The 19,691-nt window shown below is 42.6% G+C and overlaps 1 protein-coding gene across 11 annotated transcripts in view; it reads left to right on the top strand.

Moving 5' to 3' along the window:
• NCKAP5 (NCK associated protein 5) overlaps positions 1-19,691 on the top strand; it is a 918,003-nt gene that overhangs the window by 80,004 nt on the left and 818,308 nt on the right. For 5 of the 11 annotated variants that reach the window (XM_070241815.1, XM_023622816.2, XM_070241814.1 and 2 more), the window contains exon 1: positions 10,197-11,249. The exons of 4 other annotated variants lie outside the window; for them this stretch is intronic. The gene's annotated coding sequence lies outside the window, so the exon portion shown is untranslated. Of the gene's footprint in view, positions 1-10,130; positions 11,250-19,691 lie in introns of those variants that run through there. 2 more of the 11 variants (XM_023622815.2, XM_070241813.1) reach the window with 1 other exon arrangement.

Genomic DNA, 19,691 nt, shown 5'->3' with positions numbered 1-19,691 from the left:
TGTTTCCCCTCCACTGAGGCAGTTTTATTACCTATTTCTGTCAAGTCCTGTCTGCATTCCTGTATTCAAATCCTTTACTCTAGCCAGGCACACCGACTTTTCTGCTTTCACATTCACACCTAACCTGGTCAACCCCGAGCTGGCCTCAGCCCTATAAAGGAAGGATGGAGGGTAGGCCAGAAGCTGCCGTAGAGTTAGTCTTCGCTGTGATGTGCTGTTCTCGTGTCCCATCTGACCTGTCCCTTGGAGTCCTGTGAGTCTCCAGGTTCCCCATTACCAGATTTCTCCCTTACTGTTCAGCCTCTTCTTTAGCCTCAGTACAAACACACAGGGTGCACGTGCCACATTCACGTCATGTATAGTGACAGTTTCGTGGAGACTTTGGAGCCATCTGCTTAGTTAAAATCCTCGCTCTGTCCATTCACTAGCTGTACAACTTTGAGCCAATTACTCAACCTTGTGCCTCAGTTCATTTGCACATACTAAGTGCTGTATAAATGTTTGTGATCATGAAGTTACTGCTGTTTTTATTTGACCTTATGTATCTTATTTAATTATTGAAGCTGCTGCTCTGCTTTAAGTGTGTGTTTCTTTCAGATCATCTGTCAGGTTGCCTCTGTACTGGAGCATATTGTATGGCTCTCCAGACTGTAATTTCTCACCCTGATTTAGTGTCCTAGTTGTCTAAGAAAACAGATTTTACTGAGGACTCTGGAGAAACCATACTTTCCCCTTCTGTACTTAAAGTTCTTAAGGTTTGAGATTATGACCCAGGTTGGGTTCTCTAGAAGCAGACACTGAGACAGAGTGTGTATAGTGATTGGGTTCGGATATTGTGGGATGTTGTTTGGAGAAGGACACCTGCAGAAGGGAGTGGAAGAAGGTGGACTGGATATAGGGAGAAGGAGAACTGCGATGCAGGCTCACAGAGCCTCAGCCAACCCTCCAGGCTGCTGCGGAATGCATGTGGCCTGTTGGAGAGATCAGTTCAGAATTTCCTGGCTTTTACATTCCTACATGGATCAGTAATTGGATATGGGCCACTTCGGGAAGGATTGGCCCTTGGGCAAGGCTAATCCTGAAGGAGCTGGCAGCTGGAGGCTCTCTGCTACTTGAAGAGAGATCTGGATGCGTCAAGTCCGTGTCCTCCACAGGTTAAGCCTTCCCAGGAGGGCGCACCACAACATCTCTTTGTAAAGACTTCACAGTTTGGCCAAGTGCCTTTTACAGGGATGGGTCGGGGAAGTAAACGAGGTTGCTCCAAGGGATAACGCTGAAGGAAGGAAAGGTGGCAAGGAAGATGGAAACAAAAGAATGGAGCAGAGGTTTAGTTACCGTAGGAAGTGAGGCTCAACAGGAAATAGAAGAAGCCACGCAGAATCTACACGGGAGGGGCCGCTGGAAGCAATTTGGAGGGTGTTAGGGGATTTGTGTAGAAACACACTGTTTCCACTTAGATGAGGCTTTGGGAAGTTGCGAAAAGAAACTGTGGTGGGTTTAGGGTGATCAACCCTCTTGGTTAGCCCAGATGGAGGGGTTTTGCAGGATGCTTGACCTTTAGTGTTAAACCTGGGTCCTAAGTGGATTGATAGAAAATCTTTTCCAGGCTACTTCATGGAATCACAACTGAAGCCGTGGAATAATGGACAGGTAGAGTGTCGGGAAAACATGGGCAGATGTTTTTCCATCTAGTTAAGAGTGACAGGGAACAGAGACATTATTGATGGTTCCTGCAGTGCTTCACATGTGCTCGGCAGCTAATAAATATAGATCACAAGGAAACTGAACATGAGGGCAATGAATCAGAAAAGAAAATTATTTGGAACAAACTGCTAAGGATTGGGAAAGAATGGCAAAATAGGCAATAAATCTAAGACACAAACCAGAGCTAAATGCCATAATGCACCTAGATACTTACAGGGCCATAGAGGTCAAGCCAGGTCCTGAGCCAAAGTCTTCAGCCAGATTTGGGTGATCCTGTACCTGTGTGCATTACAGAACAACCCTGGGAGTCTTCTCTCTACAAGTGACCTCAACTCATTGATTCTAGAGCATCTGCTACTTCTTTCTTTCTTTCTCTCTCACCAGGGGGGTGATATGTGTTTCAAAGTTAGTGAGAAGCCCACTTCCACCCAAACTTGACCTCCGGTATGTCCAACACTCCTCCCTCCTAGAATGAATGAGTCTCTTCTGGGATTGGGCATAATTTAGTGCTGATGTGGAAGTTTGGCACGGAGGGTGGGGAGGTTACTTGCTTCAGGAAGTACATTTCTAAGGGTTGCTTAATCCAAGTCCAAGGCCCAAAGGGTTTGGTGGGAACTGATCTTGTCTCTACATTGAAATGAGAGCTAAATCTTCTTACTTTGTTTCCAAAATATGGAATAGGTTACAGGAAAGGCTCTGACAAGCTGAGATGTTCGCTAACTGTAACCTTTGGACTTTCTGACCTCATGTAAACCATAGTTTACACTCAGTCAACAATTAAATTTCCATTGATGAACTGGGCTTCCCACTAATAACTAAGTTCTTTGTACCAAAGAGGTTGGTGCCTTGGGCTCCATTAGCTGCACTTGATTGTCAGGTTGCCTTAACTTTTCTAACACACAATCTCGGCCACTATCTCTCACCCTTAGACTAATAGCCTCTATATTTTGACTTATTTTTATCAAAACAGGGTTGAAAATATCTTTTTCAACGGATGTTTCCATTACATCTCCTAATCAGTAGACCCTCAGAGAAGGTTCTATGAGTATTTGTAGCTGCTCAGATTCCAAAATATGGGTGGAGCCTGGCATACAAGAGGTGCTCAATGAGGATTTGTTGTATGAACAGTAAACTGTTCCCTATAATGTTTGGTGAGTGACTCTGAAGGAGAAAATTCAATAATAAACTAAAAGATAAATAATTATTTAAAACATTAATGCATTGGCATAGCCCTCAAGTTCACATGAGACTTGTTATTATACATGATACACGATACTATAATATATTATTTTCTCTGGACTCCCAAAATGTTTTTCACCATTACTAAGTGATGCTGATTGCATCTTGGAGGAGCAGGCAGGTATGATAATCTGTGTCTGACATATGGCTTGGAAGAGGGTTAGCTGAAGAAGGAAAAGAAAGAAGGAGAAAAAGAAGAAAGGCAGCCAAGTTTCCTTATCCGAGGCCCTGATGCGTCCCCACGCCGCCACCACCCATTCAAGTCTGTGACTGGCGGCCCAAGTTGGATAAAATCTACCTGCTTACCCTCACCTTTTAGGCCTCCTGTGACTTTAAGTCTCCTTCCACAATTGGAATAAAACCCTGTTTATTCAAACAGCTTGCACCTGCCTAGCACCACGCTGGTACGGAGGGAACTACTGAATTATAGAATATGGTCTCTGCGTCAAGATGATACCAACCTGGCTGGGAGGTAAGAGTTGCCTACCAAAAGCAGATGTGAACACACAAGTCTTTGCTGTGTATAATTAAGGGCTAAATTGCGTGGTGCACAAGGTTTGGGTCAAAAGAGCTCAGAGGGCAGGATCGATAAGGGATGGAGCAGACAAGGAAAGAATGTCATTTAGTCCAATTCATCTGGTCCTGCCTAAATATGTATGTCCTTTCTCTGCTCCTTTGGGCAGGTGGGAGTGGGGGAGGGCTGGCAGGATGGGCTGTAGGACCTCACCCAAGGATACCACCCTCTGAATTGGTTTACGTAGCCAAATTCTACCTAAGATTTCATTTTGAAAGTATACTATTGCTAAAATAACATTCCAAACCCTCTTTATTATACTAACCACACCCTTTTTCTTATAAAACAAGGAATTCATCATTTTAATACTTATTCAGAAGGTATTAGCCACATCATTAAGCCATTTCTTTTTGTTTTTTTGAGGAAGATTAGCCCTGAGCTAACTACTGCCAATCCCCCTCTTTTTGCTGAGGAAGACTGGCCCTGAGCTAACATCCATGCCCATGTTCCTCTACTTTATACGTGGGATGCCTACCACAGCATGGCTTGCCAACCGGTGCCATGTCCACACCCGGGATCTGCACCGGCAAACCCCGGGCCGCCGAGAGGGAGAACGTGCGAAGGTAACCGCTGCGCCACCGGGCCGGCCTCCATTAAGCCATTTCTAACCTAACAATAGCATCTTATGAACTTGACCAATAAGACTCACGTTATTACAATCAGTCAAAATAATAAATAACTAATAAATTCAACGGTTATTTTCCTTTCTGAATAGGAAGGCTATACTTTAATTTCCCCACCAGCAGATTTTTAGGATTTATTTAGGATATAAAATTTAAAATAGCAGTGACAGTAGAGCTGAGGGACTTTATTATCTCCAAAGGTCTAATAGCCCAGAGTTGGGTCCCCCAGGCTTTCTGACTCCTCAGGGAAGATTCTGAGACTGTGGTTCCTGGGCAAAGGACAATTTCTCCACACCACAGTGAGCTTTGTCTGTGAATACAAGGAAAGAATAGGCACACCTTTTCCTAGAAGAAAGGCTATATATGCATCATCCATACTTGGAGGGTGAAGGCTTTCCCCTCTGTTGGCAAGGGTGAGAGGCCAGTCCTGGACCTGGAAAAGCCCACTGGGGCAAGGCCCAGCCTGCTGCATCCCGGGGAGCTTCTGCCCTGGGTTCCCTCAGGTGCTCTTTGCATCTGAGCTGGCAGCTCTCCCTGCTCTGCCCCTCCGCCCCCGCCTCTCCATTTCTGCCACTTCTGTTGACTTCCCAGGGCTGTGTGGCTGGGGACAGATGCTGGGGAGGGCTGCCTCACTCTATCTTATCTGTAAGGACGTGTTTTCTAAAGAACCTTGAAGAACGAATATTTGCCACAAACATAAGGTGTTTCTGGAGCTTAAATTATCAGGCAATCAGAGAAAAGAAATCATATTGTGTGTGTGGGGGTGTGTGTGTGTGTGTGTGCGTGTGCATGCGCGCGTGCGCGTGTGATTCCAAAGGAGAAAAAAGAGGAAAGAAGAAAAGGCATACCCCACCTCCAGCCCACCCCTCTGACAGACCCCTGACCTGCCTTGCCTACCAGCATCTCCACTTTTGTTTTTAACTTAAGAAGCGTTGTCAGCATGAAAAGAGGAACAGTGGGGCCACCTGAGTGCTCCCAAGTCAGCCCAGGGCTCTGCTGGCCTCTTGGGCAAATGCAGGCAGAGGTTCCAGAGCCTGGGAGTCCGTCCCCTCCGGATTGGCCTCCTCCTCCCTGGGGTGCCACCGCCCTGGGATGTCCTAGCCTGTTATCAGCCTTTCCTCATCCCATCCCAGGGCTGTTGTCAGCCACTAGCATGAGGCCGCGGGGACAGGGGCTATTAGGCAGCAGAGCCCCAGTGTTTTAGGAACCATGGGGGGCTGACTGTTGATGCCATCCTGGGCAGGCTTTATTGAAGGCTCTAATCACACAGCAATCCAGTTCTCACACACCAGGGAAAAGTCAGTAGCTGGCCCCATCCCCTTCCTTCCCTTAGCCCGATCACTGATTTTAATGGCCTCTCGGTATCTGGTGCAAATCGAACTCAGGGTCTTTTTATTTAGACAATCACCATGGGCCACAAAATGAGTTGCTTTCTCAGTTTACAGACAACCATGTCCCTTGAGGCCTCCGTCAGGCTCTGATTTCAGGAGGACTCTGTTCTCAGGTTAAAAGGAAGGCAACTTGCATCTTGTAGTTTAATGAATTTACATAAATCTCTGAAGCAGCATTGTCCGACCCGGCATGCCAACCAGACTTTAATGCTGTGCTCTAGATTTGTGTAAAATAGAAGTTGGGGGAAGAATATGGCTCCCCCCCGTTCCCTTTTCCCACCTCCTCTTGCCCAGCCCCTTTTATGTGGGGCAAGCAAAGTAGTTAAAAATGTCAAACTCACAGTATGCACTGTCAACAACACAATGAGGAGGCTGAAATAAAATCCTGCAACTCCACAGTGATACTTTATACTTACATAGGGCCTTTCATCAGAGCCTTCCAGTGCCTTAGAGACATTAACCCTCGCTGCACCTCCCTGGGCTGGGCCTGGAGCCTGGGCTGGTTGAGAAAGAAAATGGATGAGAGGCTAGCACCCCATTTCCAGGACAGGTCCCAGGCAAATTTTCAAAGTTGGTAAAATTTTACAACCTTCCCTTTCATCATCCCTTTCAACAAACATGTGCCATATCAGGTCCCTCTCCAGAGGTCCCTGGCATCCCGCAAGTGTGAACAACCCAATAGATAGACTACATGTGTGCTGAGAGTTCCAGCAAGCAGCCCTCCCTCCCCCAATAAGGGAAAAGCACTTGTAAGTTTGAAATTTGATATATTGTGAAATACATCAAAGCAGTCGTTATGGGAGTAATCTGAACTTTGTTGGACTTCTTCACACTTCATGGTTTGCTCTGGTTTCTGTTTGATTTATGTAGGGGGACTACTATAACATCTGCAGCGATTCAAGCCTATACATGTCTTTATCTGACGATGTGTTTAGGACCATCAATGTGGCACTGGTTTTCGCACTTTGTGCACCAACTTTGTGTCAGATGTGATCTATTGTAGGCAGTAGTTACCAGGAATTTGCTCATTGATTGCTTTTTTCCTAAGGAACCTGGACAAAGCTACAAGATCTTTATCAATGTCTGATTATAGACAAGAGAGTCATATATTTACTCCCCTTGTTATAACCAGTACTTCTTAAACTATGGTCTGGGGACCATCTGCATGAGAATGATGTGGCCACTTTCTAAACATGCAGATTCTCAGGGCCCCTAAGACTCACACTCTCAAAGCCATGCTAGTTTTTTGTGGGGAATGCTGACTCCTTCTAAAATCTAAAATCTGCTATGTGACTCCTTCTAAAATCTCTTCCGTTTCCTGTTTCTGATCATATTAACTCTTACAGGGTAGACTGGCTGGCCACAGGCCATCTCTTAAGCCCTGGTAGAACCATTAGCTCCATGAGAAAAGATAGATATTGGAGCAAAGGAGTAGGAGTTCCTGAAGGCTCTCAGCATAAAGGGAAATCAGCAGTAAACATTTAAATGCCTGCCCTCCACGATGTTTTCCTTCCCGCAGGTGGATCTTGCCCATGTCCCAGGGTATGGAGCATTTCCTCCATGGCAGCACTGAGACTAAGCCCTGAGAATCTGATTCCTATGGTCTCTACCCCTCTCCTTGAAGCCTACACTATATCTCTTCTACAAGCTAAGCGGAGGGGTTGGGTTATGGAAAGGAGCAGAAGTCATGCTAGTTTGAGATTGAAGTCTGAAGGTCTGTTGAATGTCTAGCCATATATCTGTATATAGGAATCAGAACTGAGTACTTTAATGATGGCTACATGCTTATAATTCAAATTTTCCTTATTCATGTTGGTATACCAATTATTTTCAACGGAGCTAGCCCTCCACAGGACGCTGGAAGGTCAGGCAGAGTTGAAATGGTGGATCTGCTCCTTATTATTTGTGTGATCATAGTCAAATTACTTAAGTAACATATCTCTCTGGGCCTCAGTTTCCTCAGGTGTAAAAGGGGAGTGATAATCATAGTATCTAACTCACTGGGTTATTTTAAAGGTAAATTAAATGATGCATTTAAAGCAAATGACCCATAAAAGTGCTTAATAAATGACAGTAGTTACAGTTGTTTATCAGGGTAAGAGGGGGAGAGAGAGGGAAACCAGACACTGGAGGAAGACGCTGGACCTGGTATGAGAGTCTTGGTGGGTCCCTAGTAACACACAGTCATCACCAGCAAGCACCTCCAAGGCGTTTCACACTGTGCAGATCTGATTACCATCTTTGACTTTAGGGATTTTCCAGTTTAAGATAGAAAATGCTTAAACATGAAGAATACAGCACAAGACATTTTAAAAAATGAACAGATAAATAGATAGACATATGCCTATTATAACACTGCTTGGCAGTCCTCCCTGGTGAGAGCAGGCTTCGTGGGAGAGCGGAACTTGCCTGAGTGGAGGAGTAGAAGGCACTGGAGCTGGGCCCTCAGTGGGAAGGTGGGCCAGGCGTGTCAGCAGGGGGGTGATTCTGGCAGCAGCTTTAGCCATCACCTGGTAGAGGTGGGAAAAACTCCCCCTGCCTCCCCATTCCCTTACTTATTTTTATACTAAGTTGTAAGTCAAGTTAAATACTTGTATTTAACTCTCCCCTTGGGAAAGTGTGACCCTATCACACTCAACGGGCTCCAAATGTGCTTTTAAACAGAAGCTGGCTTCAGGTTCCTATGATATGTGGATCTGAGCAAAGCAAAAACATGCAGGAGCTATGGGCTGTGCTTTCCTTTCTTTGAAATTATTATACTCAAGATATCTTCTCGCTAGGAAGTAAGGCAAGACGCCAGTATTCTCTAGAGGAATGGGGATGGTGCTTTGAAAAACCTGTCTTACCTTGGTGGAAATTTTCAATGGTTTGTTTTCTTGGATTTTCTTTTTCCTCTAAAGAAAAATACAGTATCTAATGTATGGCTTATGCCTATGGCTTTCCACTATAGAGGCCCTGTGGGCCATTTGTAGGGGAGACAGACCTGTGTTTTGTGCCATCATTCCAGGCCACTGACTTTCACAGCCCCGAGTCCCTCCTTAAGAAAGCTCTGAACACTCTTGTGGATTAGACTTTCCTAACCTCCCCGGAGAGTTCCCTAATGACCAGCCATGACAAGGGGCCTGGCAAACCTGTGCCCTTACAAGTTGTCTGACTTTCCCCCAGTGCTTGCTGGCAACCAGCGAACTGAACCAAAGTGGTTCATACTTGTCTTACCTTAAAACTCCATTTGTCAAACGGCAATTGCACAAGCAAAAGGTCAGCACTTTATGTTCTGAGCACTTAACTTTAATCATTTCTTAAGGTGGAGAGAGTCTAAGAGGTTTTCAAATAGGTCCTCAAATGTAATGGAAAGGGGATTGGTCATTCCATCAGGAATAAACACCCAGTGCCTCATTCTCCCTCTTCTTTACCCCATGCTATCCCCACGTACTGCTGCATCCTACCAGAAACTCTACAAAGAGGCAGCCAATCCATAGGTCTTTGTTGAGCACCTACTGTATGTCAGACACTTGCAGAAGGTGTCTTCCTGTGTAGGTTTCTTTTTGTGATTTAGTTTGAAAATTGTACAACCATGTACTTTTTTATTATTTTTAGTAACAAAAGTGGAACATGCTCATGGAAAAAAAAAGTCAAACCACACAGAAACATACAAAAGTGAAAGTTCCCCTACCTCACTCCCCAAGGACAACCACTGTTAATGATTTGTATAATTCGTCCCATTGCATGCTACCTTCTATACTGCAATCTGCTTTATTCATTCAACAAGCCACTGCCTACTTCCTTCCATATCAGTAGATGCAGTTACCTCAATTTTTTAAACTCTTAAGTTCTACACATATGCAGTAATTTTTATAATTTACCTTTTCTCATATTGTCAAGTTGTCTCTACTTTATTGGTTTATAAATAATGCTTCTTGAACCATCCTTGGGCTCTTTCGCAAGCATATTTGTGAGCTCTGGAAAAGTGGAATTGCTGGGTGTAAAGGTGTGTACTTATAAAATCTTTGGGTACTTCTAGTTTGCTTTCCGTAAATATTGTGTTGATTTAAATCCATTAGTGGCATACAGGATACACACTGTCTTTAAGTGATTTCTTCATGAATGTGGTATATTTTGGGATCTTGATACCCTACCAAATCCACAATCCATCACTGCTCTTTGAGAAAATAATTTTTGGATGTGCAGTCAGCATCCACTGTGGGTAAGTAGTAAGATGTGAGGTCATTGTTTTTCAAGGGCAGGGAGAGTGCTTAATCTAAATATACACCCCATCCCGTGGAATCTGCCAACATTATTCCTGCCCCCACCCGCAATGCCCTCCTCCTCCCATTCCTGTTTAAGTTTCACTATGGCAAGCGATTTGGGTATAAACAAATAACACAACACAATGGTTGCCCTCAAAGACCTTTCAAACTGAGTTGGGGAGACAGAACACAGATGGCTAAAAAACAAGCTAAAAATACAAGTCGGTATATAAAAAGCAACAAATAAATATAAATAGTCAGCATCATTATAAGCAGTTCAGAGGAAGGAAGGAAAACAGCGGTCTGAGTTGAGCTCCGTGTTGAGCTCCGTGGCAGAGACTGGGCTGGGATTAGTGGATTTCTGTAGGTGGGGCTAGCCGTGGGTGGGAGATAACTACAAAAACTGCAAATAAGACCCAGCTGACAGAGAAAGAGAGATTCCACAAAATAGGGGAAAATAGGGGCAAAAGTGCCCACTTTTATCTTGCTAGTGGGAAGAGGGTGGGGTTTACAGTAGTCCTTGAGATTGTTGGAAATACTTGGCAGGAGTTATTTATTTGTTTTTTATTTTTTGGCATGATGGGGGTGGTGTAGGTAGGTCATTAAAGTTTTGAGAATCTGAAGACAGCTTCCAGCATTCGTCTCAGGAAAAACCCACCTGTTTGCACACACGAACAATTCTGCTGATGATTTCAGGGAGCCCTTCCTTTGACCTCGAGTTGAGAAGCTTTAGAGGCTACTGTAAAAGAGTTGCAACCTGGGACAATCCATCTAGAAAAAGTGTTAGCAGGTATATATATCACAGGAACACTTGTTAGGCAATATAAGGCATAACTAATATTCATATATTTATGAATCGTCCAACTCTGAACAGACTGGAAACAGGTGGGTAAACAACGTGGTAGGGCCCTCCTGGCATTTGAGATTTTTCCTCCACATCTTCAATTTATTCAGCACAAATTAGGGGAGGGGATTCGCTGCCTTTTTCAGGAGAAAGGATCTGACTCGAGAGAAAGCAAGCTCTTGAAAATTTGAATCAATGGGATTATTTCCGCGTGTATAACTGGAATCCACTCCAAGATGCCGATTTTTGCTGCAGAAAAGATACTCTTGCTCCCCACCCCCTCCTTTCTTTTTGACAGTCAGTTAATAAAGACTCAACAATAAGCAGCTGCCAGTGATGTCATTTGGGACTTTGTCCACGGAGCTTGTATTTACAAGCTCGGAGCAACCACGGAGCCGCAGCCGAGGGAGCGAGTCTCCGCAAACTTGCTCCGAGTTCGCTGCAGGACTTCGCTGCTGCTTTGGATGTTCAGGAAAATTGAGTGTGTTCTGTGAGCGCGGCCTTTTAATGCTTCAAAAATAAACAGAGGATAAACTCGGGAGGAAATTTTTAGCTGGAGAGAGTTGTTGCAGTTCCTGTGTCTGTCTCCAGGACTGTGATATGTGTTGACTGAAGAGCTAACTGCAAGTAAGACTGTTGGCATTTTTTTTTTAACTCTTGTTAACAGTTTTTCTTATTTGTACAGCTTGCTTTCCTTTTAATGTGAGATGATGATGTTTACGTATTTCTACAGGCTCTCTCGGCTGCCACAAGTATGCATTTGTTCCAAGTAATTATAGTGTGCTAAAGTTGACGGGTTAGGTGCACAGGACTCCTGTCTCTGAGAACAGGCACCAGGACTGAGAGGATAACAAGATACTGAATTCCTAATCCTTATTTGCCTCTGCGGGGAGATTGGAATTTTTTTAAAAAAAATAAAAAGCAACCAACCATACAAAAAACTATTAGATTGACCTAGGAATTTTAATACAAAACTATAAAGCTAATTTTTAATTAGCTTGTGTGCAGGAGGGGGGGAAGTCACTTTTTGTCTCTGATCCTTTCTGTGGTTTATAGATTTCTAATATGTGCAGGTTGTTTACAGTGTCTCCTTCCCTCCTGCCTAAGCCCTCTTTCCACACACGCAACCCCTCCCCCCACCCCCACACACCCAAGCTCATTCATTCTTGGAGAATCTGAAAGTATAGAAAAATGTTTTGAAACTGAAACCGTTTCTATCTGGATTTTTTCCCGTTGAGTATCTGGAGAAATTTTCACCGTTCTGACTTGTCTTTTGAGTTGGGAAGCTGAATTAATGTACTACTGCAAAAGTCAAACTTGGACACTCGGCTAGGTCAGGATTCAAGGTCCCCATCCTCTCTTGCACTGTCATCCCAACTTTTTAAAACTCTCCAGATATTCTTTAGGGAATAGGAAGAGGGGGGGTCCGTATGCCGCCAGCCTGTACACAGGCTCCCTCTTAGCACAGCTGACTGCACTGGGCCACCTGGAAGTTCTGCTTAAGAGCCGTGTGAATTTCTCTCTCTGTTGCGTGCTTCACGCGGCTGGGTTTGCGCCTCAGCGTCTGCAGTTCGGCCCCTTGCAGCCAGTAGCAAATCACAGCTGATTCCTGCCATCTAGAACTGACAGCCCTGCTGCACGGATTGGCAAGAAGTGGCTGTTAGCCTCTTAACTCCTGCACGCGAACCCCGTGACTCACTCCTGGAGACCTGGCTTGCTCCTCAACTCAGCTGCTCTGTCACCAGCCCAGGAGAGCAGTCACAGCCTTCCCTGCCTTTCCCTTTTTCTCTAGTCTCAGAGAATTCTAAGAAACCAGTGCCAGAAAGGTCCTAAAATATTCCACTGTTTTCCATGGAGTTGTAAGGTGGGCAACCTCCTGTGTGTTTGTCAGCTCCAAAGTTTCCATCAGAGCACACCTTGCTTGAATATGTGTTTTGTCTTAAAGCTCAGTGCTTTTTGTGAATTTTCAATTAAAATAAGTGATTTGGTGCTTTAAAAGTTTTCAAACTATTACTCAAAGCTTATCCTTTTACTGAAGAAAATCTTAGGCACAAAAAGGGGAAGAGATTTGTCCCAAGTCACCCGGCAAGACGGTGGCAGAGCTACACCCAGAAACTCAGTCTCCCGGGCTCATTCTTGCACGCCTTCCATGTTTCACTTCCTGAAGATTATGGAAGAAGTAGAACCCATTCATGGTTAATGGTCGTCTTGTAGGGGCAGGGCTGTGTGAGGTGTATGGATGAAGGTGGTCTGGCAAAGGGAGAACGTTGCTGTTTTGTCTTTGGCTCCGGGTATGTTTCTTAATGTCTCTGTTCCTTGTTATTTTTGCTAGAGAACCAAAGAGAACTCCGTGATTATTTCACAGTTGATGGCCTAAAGGCAAGGAAGGGGATTCTGGCAGTTGAAATAGTACAGAAGGCCTTTTTTGCATTGGGTACTGGTTGACAGACATAAGGTGCTCCTAGTTCTGACATTTGGTGCTTCTGCTTTCGTTCCAAGTCTCAAACTTCTTATTATTGACCACACCTTGCCTTTTTTCCTCCTCTTTGAGGCCCTTCTTGCCTCACTTCTCATTGATTCCTCCTCCCTCTTATTCTTTCATTGCAGCCTGGACCTCAGACTCTAACATTCACCTAGATTCCACTCACATCCTACATTCCTTTTCTCTCTGGAACCTTCTTTGTCCCTGACACCCCTGCCTATTGGATGCCTCTGTGGACTCTCCAGGTCAAAGTGAGGATTCCCTTCTTTAGAGTCTCATTGCGTCTTGTGTTGTCTTTTACTGGGGAGCTGCAGCTCTTTGCTGCATAGTTAAATACCTCTTCCCATTGAAAACTAATACTGCCTAGATCCACATCACCTGGTATAAAGTCATTGTTCAATGCATAATACTAAATAAATGAATGAGTGAATTGCTAATCTTAGATATTCCGTTTCCTGCATCAAACACCGAGGCCTCTGCACTTGGTTAGCAAAATGACCACATAATTGTTCTGAGTGGCTTTAAATTCTTCTTCACCGTGGTTGAAGGCCTTCAAGGGCAGACTCTGCTTGTGATGTCCTGATGTGACGTCTGCCAGCCTACCCTGGTTCATTCCTCTCCGCCCATCTGCATGAACGTATATATCTGTCCTGGAGGTTCCTGGCCTGGCAGCTCATCTGAATCTTCCATCAGTGGCGTAGTGATGGAGGCCTTGGTCTCTGGAACTAAACTGCCTGGGCTGACGTCCTGCTTCCACTGCTTGCTGGCTTTATGATCTTGGTTAATTCACTTAACTTTTCTGTTTGAATTTCTCATCTTTAAAATGTGGATAATAAGAGTACCTCATGGGGGCATGGCAGAGGATTAAATAAATTCATACAGCTAAAACACTTGGCACAGTACCAGGCATATATTAAGTACTAATGAGTGTTAGCTGTTGTCATTATTTACCTTGCAGATTCCCATGTCCCACCTGAGATGTGATGAATCAGTATCCCCAAGGTGGGATTCAGACCCAGGCATAGTAGAAAAGTCTCTCAGGTGATTCTGATGGATGGCAATTACTGGCTTAGCTACCAGGAGCTGCTGCTTTTACACAAACATGATGGGCTTGCATGTTCTTTAGCCCCTCTCCACTTTCAGCTCTTCTCCGTGGCACCTCTCCATCCACCCAGTTTATCCTCCAGGCCCTTGCCAAACTTGTACTCTCATGCATAGCTCAACATCTGGCACAGAGTGGGTTCCCAATAAATGACGAAAAAAGTGTATGAAGGCATGCTTGATTGGCACTGTAACAGAAGGTTTCAAATCTTTTTCTTCTCCATAATCACTATTGAGTGATTACTATGTACCAGGTACACTTCTAAACTCTTTGCATTGCTACCTCATGATCATTATATTTATTTTCCAAGCAAAGATACTGAGGTTCAGAAAGATGAGGTTATGTGCAAAGGTCACATGGGCGGTAGGAGGCAGAGGCAGGATTTGAACCCCGAGCCCACACTCTGACTCTTTCGTTGTACTGCTCTCTAGATGTGGAAGACCATTTTTCTCATGAGCTTTTCCCACGATAGAACTTTGATTTCTCTTGTCTTCCCCTGGCCTGATTGTACTGGCAGAGCAGCAAATCAGATGAACACTTCTAGGTGCCAACGTGTTGAGCTGGTGGTTCACGTTTTCTAGTCTTCCAGAAGTGTCTAAAGCCCATGCCCAGTGCTTTGGTATTTTTGTTTTTCTTTTAATCTCAGATATGAATGCCTTTGCAGGTCAGCCCAAGTTTATGGCTAAACATGAAGATTATTTGCATTCTTGGTATGGGTGTTGGTAGGCTGAGTTCAGCTTGGTCAAAAGTGTAATCCAGGGGATTTAGATTAAAAAAATAAAATCAGAGATAATGGTTGGCTGTCTGGTTGGTCCCTAGAAAAGTTTACCAAAGGAAGTGGTAGTATTTTGAGAGAGTGGATTTAAATAACCAGAATGGTTGCAGCTGAACACTGGCAAGTCACAGAACCAGTTAAAACAAGGTATCTTAGAGCCTTATTTTTCTCCACTTCCCTAATTCTACAAAGTTTAATGCCTTTGGAATTTGGGATTCCCAATTGTGCTTTCTTTACAGATGAAATAATAAATCTCTCGGATACATAGAACATTACCCACAACATTTACTATGCCCCAATACATACTTGTCTAATGAAGTGTGTCGTGTCGGTTTGGAAGCCTCAATTACACAAGGTACTTCCCAGTAGTTATATAAATTAATCTTGGTCTTTTTCAGGGCAAGAAACCAGATCTCTCCTCTTAGAAATAAACTTTCTGGATTAGTGAGCCCTTTGAGTAGAATTTGGATGCACTATAGGAGCCCAATGGACTGAGTTCAAGAGGAAAGTCCCAAACCCATTTTGGAACATAAGCTTGGATAATAATATGGCAGATAAATATTACGGTGTTGAAAGAGGAACTGTTCTGAAATGTGGGAACAAGTGTTCCTGTCGAGATGCGTGTCTAACAAACTGCTCCACGAAGGGTACTTGCTTCATTTGGCAAATTGAATCTGGAAACATAGAACACTGATCCAGGCCAGCTCAAAAGATATGTCCCAAATGGTTTCCGTTGTCAGTGCTAACCGGTTTTTACAAACTTTTTAAAGTAATACATGCTCATAATTTAGAAAGCCAAATAGAACTAAAATGTTTATATAAATATATATAGTTATGTATATATCTATAGTTATATATATAATATCTATAGTTATATAGAAAGTTACATAGTTATATATAAAATATAGTTATATTTAAAATATAAAATATTTATATTTTATATATAATATATATTTGTATTAATATTTAAAATATAAAATATATATATTTATACACCCAATATGTGTATATATACATTAAATGATAGTACTAAAATGTTCATATAATGTATATAAACATTGCGTATGTATATATATATTTTGCAGTCCCTAAGCCATCCTGCCTTTCCCTGTTCCCCAGTCTTGCTCCTCAAAGCCTTTTCCACTCTTTTAGCTGCTTTTTCTGTAATATTTTTAAGTAATGTTTTTATATCTATTTATAATGTCAAATTATTTATTTCTCATCATGGTAGATTACAATGTATATTTCTTTTTTGTTTGTTTTTTCTTTTTTGAGGAAGATTAGTCCTGAGCTAACTACCGCCAATCCTCCTCTTTTTGCTGAGGAAGACTGGCCCTGAGCTAACATCTGTGACCATCTTCCTCTGCTTTATATGTGGGACGCCTACCACAACATGGCGTGCCAAGCGGTGGCATGTCTGCACCCGGGATCCGAACTGGCGAACTCTGGGCCACCAAAGCAGAATGTGCAAACTTAACCACTGCACCACCAGGCCGGCCCCACAATGTAGATTTCTTACAGTCTCACACCTTTCCATTCTCCAATAGAATTATATCACAATTTTGACTAAATGTATATTCAATGATTATTTTTATCATCAGTATAAATAATCTTTACTGTTGTGTCAATTTATTGTGATCAAATTTCTTTTCTGTTAAAAATATTTTTCTAAACTTATTAATTGCCTCATTTAAAAAATTTGCTTAGTTTTCTAGGAATCTATAGCTAAGTTTTCCCACTTGTTTCAATAGCCCTTTGACAAATGTGTCAAAGATAATCTACTTTTAAAGCATTCTTTTTATATGAATAAATTCTCAAATCACCATATACTGTTTTTTTGTCAGTTGTCAAGCAGGAGAAGTTAATTATTAGTTGTGCCATATCGGAAGCAATTTAAAAAGGCATGCTGTCAACATTTCTTTTATTCTAATTATAGTCAATTACTCACATGTGGGTAAACAGACAGAAATGATCTGGTTTATTGTAGTTGGTAAATAACATTCATAATTTGGTTTTATGGTTCCATGAATACTTGATACATTTTACTGCAGAAAAATCCTTTGTTTCTGAGTACCTTTGACATCTAGAATAGCTTCATTAGAAAAAAGCAAATGATGCTTTGTGAAATGTTATTTCGTGAATAGCTAAATGAATGGCCCACTCGAAATGACATTTATTTCTTCACTTTTTCCTTTGCTTCTCACTCATTCTTTCTGCACAGATTTGTATAGTCAGGAATGTGAGATATTTTATTTTTGGAATAGTTAAAATAGTTAAAATAATTTGAAAGAGACTGTGTTTTTGGAGATTGCCAGTAGAGGGCCTTATTAAACAATAAAATTTCACGTACAGCCCGATTGCAACTGTTACCTTGTGAAAGAAACCATTGTTTTTAGGATACCTGATTAATAGCAGTAAAACGACCAAAGTAGTTCTTAAAGTGCATTGTATTTCATTCTATCTGAAGACATTGGAAGTCTTAACTTTTCATTTCATTGTTTTCTTAGGGGGAAATTGGAGAATTCAGGTAGATCATTAATAGTCCATTAACGAAACCAGGACTTGGAGTGGCAAGTCATAAAATCTATCCCTGACATTCCTTTTGGAGTTGGAGCACTTGTCTCTGAGCCTTTTGGGAAACCAGTATGGGATCTTGAAGATGCAGGAAAGAAATGATGGTTCTCCTGTCCTAGGAGCAGTTTATATTTGCTTCCTACGTTTGAATGAGCCACTGTCAACGAAAATGGGTTCTGTTCTGGACCAGAATCTTCTCACTCTATGGTATGCCCTTGATTCAGACACAGGGGAGCGGAATCTAGAGAATTTGAGGAAACTAGAGAGCACTTTCAAGTTTTATATCACGCTTACTTTCCAGTAAAGGACAGAGTTGTGGGGAGTTGAGCTGACTGAAGTCCTCAGTGGCTTAGCGCTGAGCTATTCTCTTCCTGCTCACTGACCTGTTTCCCCTCCTCCCACTCACCCAAATCTGTCTTTAGAAAGGCTTCCCCCTTCTCCTGTGCTCATTGGGACAACTCTTACTCAGCCTAAATGGCCCTTCCTCAGGAAGCCTTCTCTGACTTGTTATACACTCTGGTAGCTTCAGGTACTTGTTTTTTATAGCACTTACCACTAGTGTAATTAAATATATGGTCATCTACTTGATTAAGAACATCTCCCCATCTAGGCTAGAACTGCCATGAGGACAGAGCCTGTGTCTGCCTTGTTTAATATTGCAGCCATATCACCTAGAACAGTGGCTGGCAAACGGTAGATGCCCAATAAATATTTGGTGATTGGAAGGATATAAGCAAGTTTTCTGACTTTAATTTAGTGCTTTCTCCTCTCCAGCTTTATACTTATGAACGCATCCCTTTTATAACTCAACTGATGACATTCACATCTCATGGCATTCAAAATGCCCGTGGACTTGACACAAAGGCATTATATTCTTTTTTACCTAACTTTCAATAAGTGCCTGTTTATTTCTAGTTGTGTAAGTATCAATATTCATGGCATTTGTCAAAGAGGGCCTCTATAGATATGAGAATAACTGAAGAAGAGATTGGACATGGATTTCTTTTCTCCTCTTATTGATGAGAACAAGGGAGTAGGAAGGGGAAGATGTCGGACGCTGGGTAATGTGCCCTTTTATGTTCCCTGTGTTGGGCTAGAGATTTTCTGGATTTTTTCCTGAAAGGCTGAATTGAATACAGGATCTTTGGAACCAGTTAATACAGATAGAGTAATGAAAAACAAATATCCGCAGCTCATGATATCCCAGGGCTCCAATCCCTGTTCTGATCTCTGTTGACCTCGGGCGAGTTGTTTAACTTCATTGAGTTTGGTTTCCTCATCCATAAATATAGTAATATCAACAATGATTTCACCTAATATTTATTAAGTGCTTACAATGTATCTGGCCCTGTTGTGCTTTCTATTTATAATGTCTCATTTAATTCTCAAAATAACTCTCTGAGGTAGACATCACGATTAATCCCATTTTATGGATGAGAAAACCAAGGCAAGGCACCAAGAGGTTAATTTGTTCCAGATTACACAGAATTGGACCGGATATTTAGATTATATTACCTCTGTATAGGATCATTGTGAAAATTAAATGAGATAACGTATCTAGAGTGCCAGTACCAAAATAGACTTCCAATACATGGTGATCTTTATCATCATTATTGACTCCTTATTGTTGAAGACATTATGGGCTCCTGTAAGTCGGTGATTGCTGAAGGGAAATGAGACGGCCAATGATAGCACCATGTGTCCCAGTCATAGGGACATCTTGTTTAATCCTGATGCCAAATGTCAAGAGCTCCATTTACACAGCATTTGGCACATACCAGTATTCACAGATCAAGACAACTACCAAGAAGACTGCCCATCCCAATCCTCCTCTTGGGCCATGAATGCATTTATTGTGTTCTCACCATATGGGCATATTTTTCATTGCTCAACACATTGCATCTGTTTATGTGATGCCCCTGGCTTTATCATCTCTGAATTTTCTTTGGAAAAACTGCCGCAACCTGTGGTCTTTAATATGTGTAGAACTGCTTATTTGAAGTACAGTGGAACCAGGTTAGGATGGGTAGAGGGAGTGCCTGGCTCCTTTTGGTGGAGTCTTAATTTGATACCCTTTTTCTGCATCCCTGGACCACCTTCCCTAGCTCCTCCTGCCCCTTCCTCTTCCTCTCCCTC

The sequence above is a fragment of the Equus caballus genome, chromosome 18 (assembly GCF_041296265.1).
Source record: "Equus caballus isolate H_3958 breed thoroughbred chromosome 18, TB-T2T, whole genome shotgun sequence".
Taxonomy (NCBI): Eukaryota; Metazoa; Chordata; class Mammalia; order Perissodactyla; family Equidae; genus Equus; species Equus caballus.
Note: the sequence above shows the minus strand (reverse complement) of the source record. Positions and strands in the feature narration are given on the sequence as shown.